Consider the following 12,566-nt stretch of genomic DNA (forward strand, 5'->3'; position numbering starts at 1 on the left):
ATCTCACCATGCTTGTGTTCTGGAAGAGTGAATAGGATTTCTTGGACTGATGTCTGTGCGTCACATATAAAACAATTATTTATTTTAGTTTATCTCCTTAGAAATGTATGGTAAAACACAGAAAAATAATGAAGAGAAAGAATAAAATATTGTATCAGGCATTTTGTAGAGGTGAATGAAGATTATGCATTGAAGTATATTGATCCATTTATCAGGGATTCCTAATTTGCAGGATTCTTGATCATAATATTTAAAACCCTCCATAATTTAACTTTTCCATAGATCCCCATGATATTTACCCCACTCCTTCTTTTTTTTCATTTTAAGGTTTTATTTAAGTATAGTTAATTTATAAGGTTGTGATAAGTTCTGATGTATAACAAAGTGATTCAGATGTACATATACACATCCATCCTCACTGCTTCTAATATGCACTTTATCACTCTGCACTTACAAGGGAGCAGGAATTCCCAGTGTCACCCACATTCATTTCTCTCCCTATTATCTGTATTTTCAAATGCTGATAATTCCTCATTTTTCTCCTCTTTTCTGCTTAATTCAATCCTTCTAATTCTCTCAGTGGCACCCCAGCCTTCTTCAGAAGCATCTCAGGGTCTTCTGCAAAGTTGCTGGGAATGTGGATAAGGAGCTGGGAGAAGGGGGTGAAGACCTTGCCTCTGTGACCTAGGCTATACTTCAGCAAGAGATGTTCTGTTTAGGTTTAGAAAAGAAGAATGTAATCTAAATAAAATTTGAAGAACCACTGCTCTACTACTCATTTCAAATTCAGCCCACAATTTTTCTGATACCAATTTCTGTGGTTATGTAGCTCCTGAACTGTAATTTATGTGTTTACTTCTGCATGTGTTTACTCTCCAATTAAAATCCATGTTCTTTTTGAATGACACGTATCATTTGGTAATGTCATATAACAATATATTTTAAAGACCTGACTATATTCACTGTAGCAACTTGGATGGCTATAGAGTACAGAATGTCTAGGTGTCACGTAAGAAATCCATGCTTTCACACCTTCTGCTCTATCTTTGCATAGCTGTCAAGTCAATCTGTCTTTTGGTAGGTCAAATAGTCTCACTTTAATTACTGTACATATTAGATGCTCTTATTGTTGAGGAGATTATTTTTATATAAGTGAAATTGGATAGAATGTAGAATCTCATCAAAAAAATTGAAAAAAGGGTCATACAACAACCTATAAAAATAAAGAAATAATTCATATATGTTTAGTGGTATAGCATTTACAAAATTCTTTCATGTTATCTCATCAACTAACTCCACAATGATTTCAGTGAGATATTATCTCCTTTCATCAGAGAGGTTAAGACTCTTTCCTAAGGCCATAAGATAGTAACTAATGATCTAAACATAAATCATAACTTTAAAATCCTCATTTCAGTGTTCCTGTCTTGGCTCAGCAGTTAACGAATCTGACTAGCATTCATGAGGATGCAGGCTCAAACCCTGGCCTTGCTCAGTGGGTTAAGGATCTGGGCATTGCCTTGAGCTGTGGTGTAGGTCACAGACATGGCTCAGATCCTGTGTTGGTGTGGCTGTAGTGTAGGCTAGCATCTACAACTCTGATTTGACCCCTAGCCTGGGAACCTCCGTATGCCATGTGAGCATCCCTAAAAAGAAAAAAAATAAATAAACATATATATAAATAAAAATTTTAAAAATAAAATAAAGTAAAATAAAATAAAATTCTCACTTCATGTTGGCTGATCTGGTAGAACAAAAACTCCACAGAAGTGGACCCTGAGTTGGACCAGAAGATAGGCTATTAAAATAAATGAGATCAATTGAGAATAACTTTTAATTTTAATTCCAATATTCTACAAGTTTACTAGCAAGAGCTTTTCTGTGTCAGTATTGACAAATGACCCCCACAACATGCACACACAGCTTTTTCTTGGACTAAATTTTGATGCTATAAGATGTGAGTCCCTTTTTCCATCTCAACGTCCCTTCATTCTTCAGCTCCTTCTTTGCTCTCATTTTGTAAGAAGACATGCCCCCACTCATCATTTCTACTGCTTCCCCTTCCCCTTTATTTTTATTCCTATTATCTTATAGTTGCTCTGGAACCTCAGTTATTAATTATTCTTGGCTCATACCTAACATATTTCTCTTTCCATTCCTTCCTTTCCTAGGCAATTTAAATCTTGATACAATAAATTATCAACAACACAAACCTCTCAAACTTTTTCATTCCTCAAAATACCCTTCAGCCTTTATTTATCTTTATAATGCAAATTCTAAAGAGTTCTTTCTTTGCACTCTCTTTGCCATTAACTAGTCACTGGTCTCCTTGAAATCTAACACTTGTTCTCCCCACTTTGCAAAAATAACCAGCTGAGCATACATTTACAGTCAACAATAATACGTTTCTCAATATCTGAGTGTTTACAATAGTTCTCATTTTCACCATTGTGCCAGGTTTTCATGTTTGGACTAATGTTGTAGTGCCAAACTGAGGGAGAACATGCTCCAGCAATATAATAAAAATGATTTCAATGTAATTATTTCAATGACTTTAATGATAGAAATCATAGAAATTTTGGTAATACCTAGTAAAAGTAAAGATGCATACAAGCTGTCATGCACCAATTTTATTCCTAGGTTTCTACCCTAGAGAAATGTTGCACATGTGCAGCCAGTGATATGCATAAAAATGTCCAGAGTAGCTCTTTTAAGAGCTAAGATGTCTGTCAGTGCTAAAATGGATATATAAATTATAGCATGCATGCAAATGAAATGGTGTACAGTAGGAACAATGAAAGTATTACTACTACAATCAGCAATTATTTTAGCCTAGCCATTTTAAACCAATTAGTTTTATCTGTATACTCTCTTTTATTAACAGTTTTATTGAGATGTAGATCATATACCACACAATTCATCCATTTAACATGCACAGTATTTTTAAAGCATTCAAAGAGTTGTATAAGCATCATTGTAATGTTTTCAATTATTTTTAGCACCCCCCTTTAAAAAATTCTGTATCTTTTAATAATCATCCCCCCTCCCATTTTTTCCTGCCTCTTCAACCGTCCTAAATAATCAGTAATCCACTGTCTGATTGGAAAGATTTGCCTATTTTAATCATTTAATACAAGTGGAATCATACAATACGTGGTCCTTTGTTGAAGTTCCTGCCATGGTGCCGTGGTTTAAGAATCTGACTGTAGGAAGTTCCCCATGTGGCTCAGTGGAAATGAATCTGACTAGTATCTATGAGGATGGAGGTTCAATCCCTGGCCTCCTTCAGTGGATTAAGTATCCAGAATTGCCATGAGCTGTGGTATAGGTCACAGATTTGGCTCAGATCCTGCATTGCTGTGGATGTGGTGTAGGCCAGCAGCTACAGCTCCTATTTGGCCCCTAGCCTAGGAACCTTCATTTGCTGTGGGTGAAGCCCTAGAAAGACAAATAATAATATTAATAATAATAATGATAATAATAATAATAACACTGTAGCAGCTCAGGTCCCTTTGGAGATGCAGGTTTGATTCCCTGCCCAGTGAAGTGGATTAAAGGATCCTGCATTGCTGCAGCGGTGGCTTGGGTCACAACTATGGCTCAGATTCAATTTCTGGCTGGGGATCTTCCATATGCTGTGGATGAGGTCATTACAAACAGAAAGAAAGGAAGAAAGAAAGAATAGAAAAATAATGTAGTCTTTTGTGGCTGGCTTTGTTCACTTATTATATTTAGAAGGGTTATCCATGTTGTAGTATGTATCCATTATTTACTTCTTTTTTGTCAAGTAATGTTCATGCCACATTTTATTATTCAATGTATAACCTGAACATTTGAGTTATTTATACTTTTATGTTGTTATGTGTAATGCTTCTATGAACATCTGCATACAATTTTGCATACATGTTTACATGTGATGTACTTTCATTTCTTTTCTCATGTATACTTAGGAATATAATTGATGGGTCACATAATAACTCTTTCTCCTTTTGAGGAATTGTCAGACTGCTTTCCAAAGTGGCTGCGCCACTGTACAGTTCAAGCAGCTACTGCTGAGCCACAGTGGGAACTCCAGTCACTAGAAATTTTGGATGTCAGTGATTAAGACCTTGGACCATGTTAAAGTCTCAATTTAGGGAATTGATGCAAGGCGTCCTCTAAGTGAACATGTGGAACAAAGATGTAAAAGCAGTAGATCCTGAGAAGAAATAGGTTTCCAGATATCTATGGACCCTGGGTGGATTGGCCTCCATCAGAAATCTCTGAATAATATAAGGGGACTGAATCTTTACAGCATTTGAGGTAAGAGAACCGAATGCTGTGATAGCAGAGGCCCCCTACCAGTGTATCAACAGGGATAGGCAGATTTCTGATTATAAAGCAAATCCAAAGTTAATACAATGCATGTGCCTTCTAGAATTTGTAGGGTTAATGACAGGGAACAACAAAAATCAGATGTAAGCCTCAGAATACAAACAAAATAAAAGTCCTCAGCTCATCTCAGAAGGAATATAGGGTACAGAGAGAGAAAGATAATGAAGTCCCCCCAAAAAATACCTAGGGAAATAAAACTGTCATATGAGTCAGATAAAATACAAATTTAAAAATGGAGTTTATTACCAGTGGTAACATGAAATGTTCTGAAAATAAACTTTTAAATGACAAAAAGAAAAAATGGAGTTCATATGGATTTCAGGTAAAGCAGAAAAATAGGCTTCCAGAGCTACAATATGATTTTTCAATGAAATAATTTATTATGTTAATTTAAAGAGAGGATGATAAGAACCAAGTTAATGAAATAGATGACTATAAGAAATTCATCAAAACAGAAAAAACAGAGACAGCTGTTATGATAGAACACTTAAAGAGGCTTGAGGCATATTTTTCAAATGACGGGAGTTCAAAGAAAGAGACATCAAATTTGGGGAAAGTATCAATAACTAAAGAAATAATAGAAGAAAAATTTCCTGTGTTTAAGAATGTATTAAATCTTGAAAAGGCTCACAAATTTTCAGGTTGTAGTAATGAGAACAAAGAAATAAATAAAAAATAATAAAATATTCAGTCATATCCTATGCAATTCTTCACTTACTCTAATCATAAGAGAAAAATCTTAAAAGCTCATAGGCAAAAGACATATTAGCTATAAAGGAAAAACGAATCATTAACATTGGCCTTCTAATCTGCAATACTAAGATATGAGACACAGTAAAATATCATGTATAGATGAAAAATATCATAGATGCCTTAAAATGTAGATCTAATACAGAGAAAATTTATAAACTGAAAGTTGGGACCAAGAAAATTACTCAGGATGCAGCATAAAGGTATAAAGACATATGCAAAAAAGCATATCAGATATCATTACATGAGAATAAAATAAATACTTTACCAGGAATCTTAAAAAAAGCTTCAAATTAATATAATGCAAGGCAAAGATGGATAAAATTTTAGAGGAAACATTGTTAAACCATAACACATTGAGTTTAACATATTCTTCTTAGAAATTAGAACTATTGGAAAAAAAACAAATGTATTAAAAATCTGAAGTATGATTTTATGGATACTATAAATAGATAAAACTATCTGTAACTCTAGATCTATTTACTATCATCTATCTATCTATCTATCTATCATCTACCTAAACAAGAAACAGAATAATTCATGAGGAAGAAATAAATTTTATAGCTGATATATCAAGAATGTCAGAGAGTTCCCATTGTGGTGCAGGGGTTAACAAATCTAACTAGGAACCAACATCTCCAATTGGACCCCTAGCTTGGGAACTTCCATATGCCACAGGTGTGTGGCCCTAGAAAAGACAAAAACAAAAAAAAAAGAATGTCATATCAATTTTTGATATTCTAGTTTTCTGTTATACTGTGCTATTTTAAAGTACGAAACAACAGGTAATTTTGGCAAAACTTTGTTAAATGTTTAATGTAATTCAGAGTATGGATTCCCTATATATTGAAATAAAACCAGGTATTTGTCCAGCATATTGAGATTTTGAATTAAATGAGCTTTAACCAAAATAATGTTCTTTTAAAACAATTTACATTTTAAAACTTGTTTTATATAGCATTTCTTCATATAGTTGCTCTTCTGAACAACTTCTTCATATCTGGCTGCCCTTCTATCTTGAACCTGAATCTTGAGAAACTTTACAGAGTCCCATTATCTCTGGGTATCTGTCTTTAAGACATGCTCCATATGTATACCTAGATCCCACTATTCTTGTGATCTATAGACTTCTTTCTCATCCCTGCTTTTTTCTGTCATTCATCCCACTGTCTTTCCCTTGCTTCTTAGTGAATCAATTTGTTTATGCCTTTAAAGCAAAAAACATGTTTGGGTGATGCAAAATCCTGAAAGACTTAAAATTTTCTATTCACATATATTTTCTTCCTATGGGAAAATGGCAGAGTTCCTATATAGATTAAATCACTTGAATGACATGAGGTGGAGGGCAAATAAGGGTAGAAATAGATTACTATCTCAAAATAGTCCCAGCATAGCAGACCTTGTGGAACCATTGTATTCCATGGACTCAACCATTTCAAAGATGCTGGCTAACTTCCAGCCACTCATGTGATGTCTGTGTCTTTGCCTGAGGAGTTCTCTGAAGACTTGGGAGGTCACAGCCACTCTGTCAGAAGCCCAGAAGTGTTAGTAAATTAACCCTATCTCAACCCAGGAGCCTTCAATGACTCTTGAGAAGTGGTATAAAATCACAAAACCTCAACATTTGCTTAAGAGATTTAAGTGGGGTTGAATACTTTAGAATGTAATGTTCAAGGTATTCAGGATGCAATCCAAAACTACTGGCATATATAGAATCACGAAATTTTCAACTCATAGAAAATTTAACTAACAGAAGCAAAAATGAGACTAATATTAGCATGGTAGAAGAGGAGGTCCCATCCTTTGTATTTCAACAGAAATACCATTTTTGATAATTATCCATGGATAAAATTACCTTCACAAGTGCTCTGTAATCCAGGTAAGAGATTTCAGAACCTAAACAAAGGCTCTTGAAGAAGGTAAAATGAACCATTTCAATTTACCTATATAAGGTCTCTCTCCCAAGGCTATAAAACATGGTGCTGAGAGATAGTCCCTTGGCCCAACATCTCTCCTGTGGGAGAAAGAGAAAAAAAAATGTGTGCCCAATAGATGTGCAGTGGTATCTCAACATGGCTTTTATTTGTGTTTCACTAATGACTAAAAATATTAACTATATTTTATGTGTTTATTTTTCAGTCATATATATTTTTGGTGAGTTATCTTCTCAAGCCTTTATCCTATTAATTAGTTGTTTGTTTTCTTATTTATTGTTTGTTTTCTTTATTTATTTTTTAGTATATTTCCAAAGTTGTACAACCATTACTACATTCCAGTTGTAGAATATTTCCATTATCTAAAAAGATCTCTGGTCCCATTTACAGTTTGTTTTAATTTCTTTCCCATACCCAGATACAACAAAGCTACTTTCTGTTTCTACAGATTTGCCCAAATCTAGACATTTCATATAAATGGAATCATATAAAATGCAGTCTTTTTTTTTGTCTGGATTCTTTCACTTAGGGTAATGTTTTTGAGATTCATTTATGTTGTAGCATGTATCAGCACTTCATTCCTTTTTATTACCAAAAGTTATTCTATTGTATAGATATACCACTTTTTTTTCCCATCACTAGTGTTGCACGTTTGGATTGTTTCACTTTGGGGCTATTATGAATAATACTGCTACGAACATTCACATACAAATATTGAAGTAGAACTGTTTCATTTCTCTGGGTAAATATCTAGGAGGGGAATGACTCAGATGTATGGTAAGTCTAACATATTTAGACTATTTTCCAAAGAGATTGTAACATTTTAGGTCTCAACCAGCAATGTATGGGGCTTCTGTTTCTCCATAACTTTTATAATATTTATATTGTCTTTTATTTGGCTTGTAGTTTTATTAACGATACTAGTGGATGTGAAGTGTTGTTATCTCAGTGTGACTTTAATATGTCTTTCCATAACTACTAATGATTTTGAATATCTATTTTTTATACTTATTGCCCATTTTTCTTCTTTTGAAAAAATTTCTATTCAATTTTCTAACAATTTTAAATGAATTGTTATGCTCAGAGCTCTTTCTTGACTCCATGTTACTAGTAAAGATTACATAATCTGGATTTTTAATTTCTAATAATAATCTTCTAGACCCCACATACTCACATAAAAATGTAAACAAAATATTTTGTACACTGCATATAAACCCTTTAAAATCCTTTTAGGACCCGACTAATTTGATAAATTCAGATGTGCAACTGATTTAATCACCAGTCTTCTTGACTTCTCGCTCCACATAGTGTTTATTATACAATGTGCTGAAGAATTGTGATCTAGATGCAGCCTATATGCCCAATTTAGAAGAATGTGCCGAAAAATCAGTTATCTCTTGGTCTAGAGTATGTGTTTCCAGTTTAGTTATCCTAGTGAACATGCCTTATAAAATAACTACCTTAGCATTCACAAAAATTTTTTCTGCTTTTATGTGGAATTTTTTCTATAATCAAACCATTTCACCTGTTATGCTTCGATTTTCACTTTTCTGTGATATCTATTTCACCTTTCAATTAAAACACACACACACACACACACACACACAAACACACACTATATATGATATTAGACTGTAATCTCCTTTAGGAAAATTAACATGATTGTTCTAGTCCACATTATTCATGAATCTAAGGAAATAACCTGTCTATAGTAGACACTCAATAAACATCTGTTGTACTACTCAGTCATAAAAAAAATTCCAAATAATGCCATTTGCAGCAGCATGGATGCAACTAGAAATTCTCATCTTAAGTGAAGTAAGTCAGAAAGAGAAAGACAAATACCATATGATATCACTTGTATGTGGAATCTAAAATATGGCACAAATGAACCTATCTGCAAAACAGAAACAGACTCACAGACATGGAGAACAGACCTGTGGCCTCCAAGAAGGAGGGGAGGAAGTGAAATGGATGGGGAGTTTGGGTTGGTGTATCCATTTGGAATGGATAAGGCATGAGGTCCTACTGCACAGCACAGCGAACTATATCCAATTTCTTAGGATAGAATGTGATGGAAGATAATATGAGAAAAGTAATGTGTGTTTGTGTATAAATATTTGAATATTTTGGGTCATTTCGTTGTACAGCAGGCATTGGCACAATACTCTAAGTTAACCATTGTTTAGTAAAAATTAAAAAAGAAAGAATGAAGCTTAAAAATAAAAGTGAAACTAACTAAATAAATATCTGTTGGATGCAGGAGCAAATGAATAGCTTCAAATCAGGTTTTCTTGGAACACACGTCCCACCACTTATTCCAGTCCATGGCAATCTCTATTTTCTGTTCTCTCTCCTGCACTGAGGTAACTGACTATCTGATTGGCATATGATTGCTCTCTACTGAAACCTGTGAGCATGAAGCTTTATTTTTCACAATAGCGTTATAAATTAGTTGATGGCAGGAAAGTTGAGGTATCCCTGAAATGAAGATTACTTCTCCTGTGTCTCCAATAATATCTGTAATTATCATTATAACTATAACTTGTAAGTATAGAGATAGCATTAAGGGTCAATTAAAAAAATGCTAAGTCAATGCCCCAGTGACTCAACATCACAATACACAGGTTGTTAGTCTCATTTTAATCTTATGTATGAGTACTAACAACTAGTCTGAGTCCAGATTCTATAACTAATTTTGCATTTTGAATTCTAACTTCAGCACTTGGGCTCCTGTTTTGATAGGTCAGTGGCACTACTCTTTCATGCTTGTTACACTGTTTCTAGTAGATAGGCACTGTCATGATCCAATTTATGACATCTGCGGTTATCATCCTTAGTCTTGTTTGAAATAACAGATGCCTTTAATCCACAATCAGGGTTTGAGCACCTTATTTATCTGCTGCTCCTCCAGTTTCCTGTAGCTCCAACCTCCCATATCTCCTCCACTATTCCTTTGTCTGTCTGGTTAGATGATTCCATTGCTCCTCTTGTGTCTTCCACAGATCTTAGAAGAGAACTAGATTTACAGTAACCCTAATTTTAATAGTTGTTGCTGGATATGGATAATTACTATTTTAATTGATATTCTTCCCCCCTTTCTGTTGTTAAAAGACTGAAAATATCTGCAAAAATAAGTGATCCCATCTCTTCCTTTAAGCAGTCCTATGTTTCAGAGTCCTTCTCAAAGTATATGAGTCCTAAAAACTGGAAGTATGAATGCCAAAAAAAAACACATGATAAAAATATATTTATGCAAGCTAGTGTGAGATTTTTGTAGCTCAGAATGATGTCTTCAAATCTTGCTGAAAAAAACACCACTCTGACCCTGAAGCAACAATTTTCTCTCAAACATAAAGAGTTTTGTGATTAGAACTGTCCTGATTTGCTGCAAATACCTTTTTCAAAGGATTTCAGTGTACCTCATATTTAAGCATTATTCATGTTAGCAGAGAAATTAAATTCCTTAAATCCTATTTAAGGCTGGGGATGGGGGGACAGAGAGCAGGGGGATTTACCCATTGATGCTATAGTAGAAAACAGAGAGCATGACTTGCAGCTGTTCAGCTCTGTCTTAAAACAAGAAAACAAACCTCCTAACCAGCTACCACCAAACACCTTTCACTTTGTTCCCATGGCAACACCTCTTTCCTCTGGTGCCCACGATGTCTCTAATGCCTCCGACTAGTTGGATTCATTGGCACCTGTTCCCCTTGCCAGCTTTTGTCAAAACTTATTAGAATGAGAATATTTTCCTATTGCACCGGTGGGAGAAGAAAGCAAACACATTTAGTTCACTGGAGATCTCTTTCAACTCCCAGTCAAGGCATCATATTAGGCTTCCTAAGGAGGAGTTCTATCCGGGGCTCACTGTGTCCTGCCTGCAGATATGCTTACCCTGACTTGTTTGTTGAAGCAGTGACCTGAAAGGGTAGGCATCTCTGAAAGGCTATCCTTGCCCAGAGCCTTTGTTCTAGTCTATAATACCCAAGTTTTTGATTCTTTGCAAGGGAAGGAAAGAGTTAGAACAAGGAGCAGGTGTTCTGATCCTTCAGGTACCATCAGCCAATGGGAGTAGTCACTGGTGATGTAATGCTCCTACCTCCTCCAGCTTGAGGATTTAGGATGGGGATTTGTGGGGGTTTGGATTTTCTCTGGCCTATATTGAACTAGATTTTTCTCTCCAGCTATTTATGTCCTGTCACTTAAGTTCAGGTTTTTTCAAGAATGCAAGGATGCTGCTTCTAAGACAGGATTCAGAGTAGAGCCAGACAAGCTGGATAAAACAGCAAGTGTGACGGCAAAGTTTTTGCCTATAATCCTGTGTTGTGGTTTTATGTGGCTTCCTGAGAGAGAGTTTAGAGCAATTCCTATCCTCTCTCAACCTGAGCTGACCCCAAACTTAAAGCAGCATAGATTATTGATATTGGTTCATACCTTTATCTCTTCAATTCATCTCACAATTAGTTATTAAAACTCTCCAGTATTGATGAAGAGCCAGCCAGTCCTAGAGTTCTAAAGTGACCAATGATCCCAGTTTTCTATTATACTTGATTTACAATGTTCATTCTGTCACTTTCTTTTCTTTTCTTTTCTTTTTTTCTTGGCTTTTTGCCATTTCTTGGGCCGCTTCCTGCGGCATATGGAGGTTCCCAGGCAAGGGGTCCAATCGGAGCTGTAGCCGCCGGCCTATGCCGGAGCCACAGCATGCGGGATCTGAGCTGCATCTGCAACCTACACCACAGCTCGCGGCAATGCTGGATCCTTAACCCACTGAGCAAGGCCAGGGATCGAACCCACAACCTCATGGTTCCTAGTCGGATTTGTTAACCACTGAGCCACGATGGGAACTCCATTCTGTCACTTTCTATTGTACAGAAAAGTGACCCTGAAATCATTCAGTTTACACTTTTAAGTATGATGCTAGGTGTAGGATTTATTTATACTAGATGTAATTTTTTGTGTTATTTTTTTTCACTTTGGGGATAATATTTAAGACTGTACTTTTTTATAATTTTCTTTTCTGTTTTTCTATATTCCAATTCTTAAACTCAAAATTATTAAATATTGAATCTCCAATATATTTATATTTTTGTGTTAGTTTATCTCTCTTTTTATCAGTTTTATTTTAATATAATTTAAAACCATAAAATTTACTTATTTGGAGTTAAACAATATTAGCAAATTTATGTAATTGTACAACCATTGTAAAAATTTGATTTTACAACATTTCCACTACCTCAAAATATCTTCACACTTCATTGCAGTCAATCTCGTTTCCAACCTCTACACTCAGGCAGCAATTGAGTGGATATGTGATTCCTCCAGCACATTTTTAGGTAAAAATGATCTTTTATTCCATTTATATGTCTTGGCATCTTTGTCAAAAATCAATTCACCGTACATGTAAAGATTTATTCATATACTAACATTTCCAGTTATCTATATGTTTATTTTTATGTAAAATATCACATTTTCTTGATTATTGCTGCATAATAGTTCATTTTA

The sequence above is a fragment of the Phacochoerus africanus genome, chromosome 8 (assembly GCF_016906955.1).
Source record: "Phacochoerus africanus isolate WHEZ1 chromosome 8, ROS_Pafr_v1, whole genome shotgun sequence".
Taxonomy (NCBI): domain Eukaryota; kingdom Metazoa; phylum Chordata; class Mammalia; order Artiodactyla; family Suidae; genus Phacochoerus; species Phacochoerus africanus.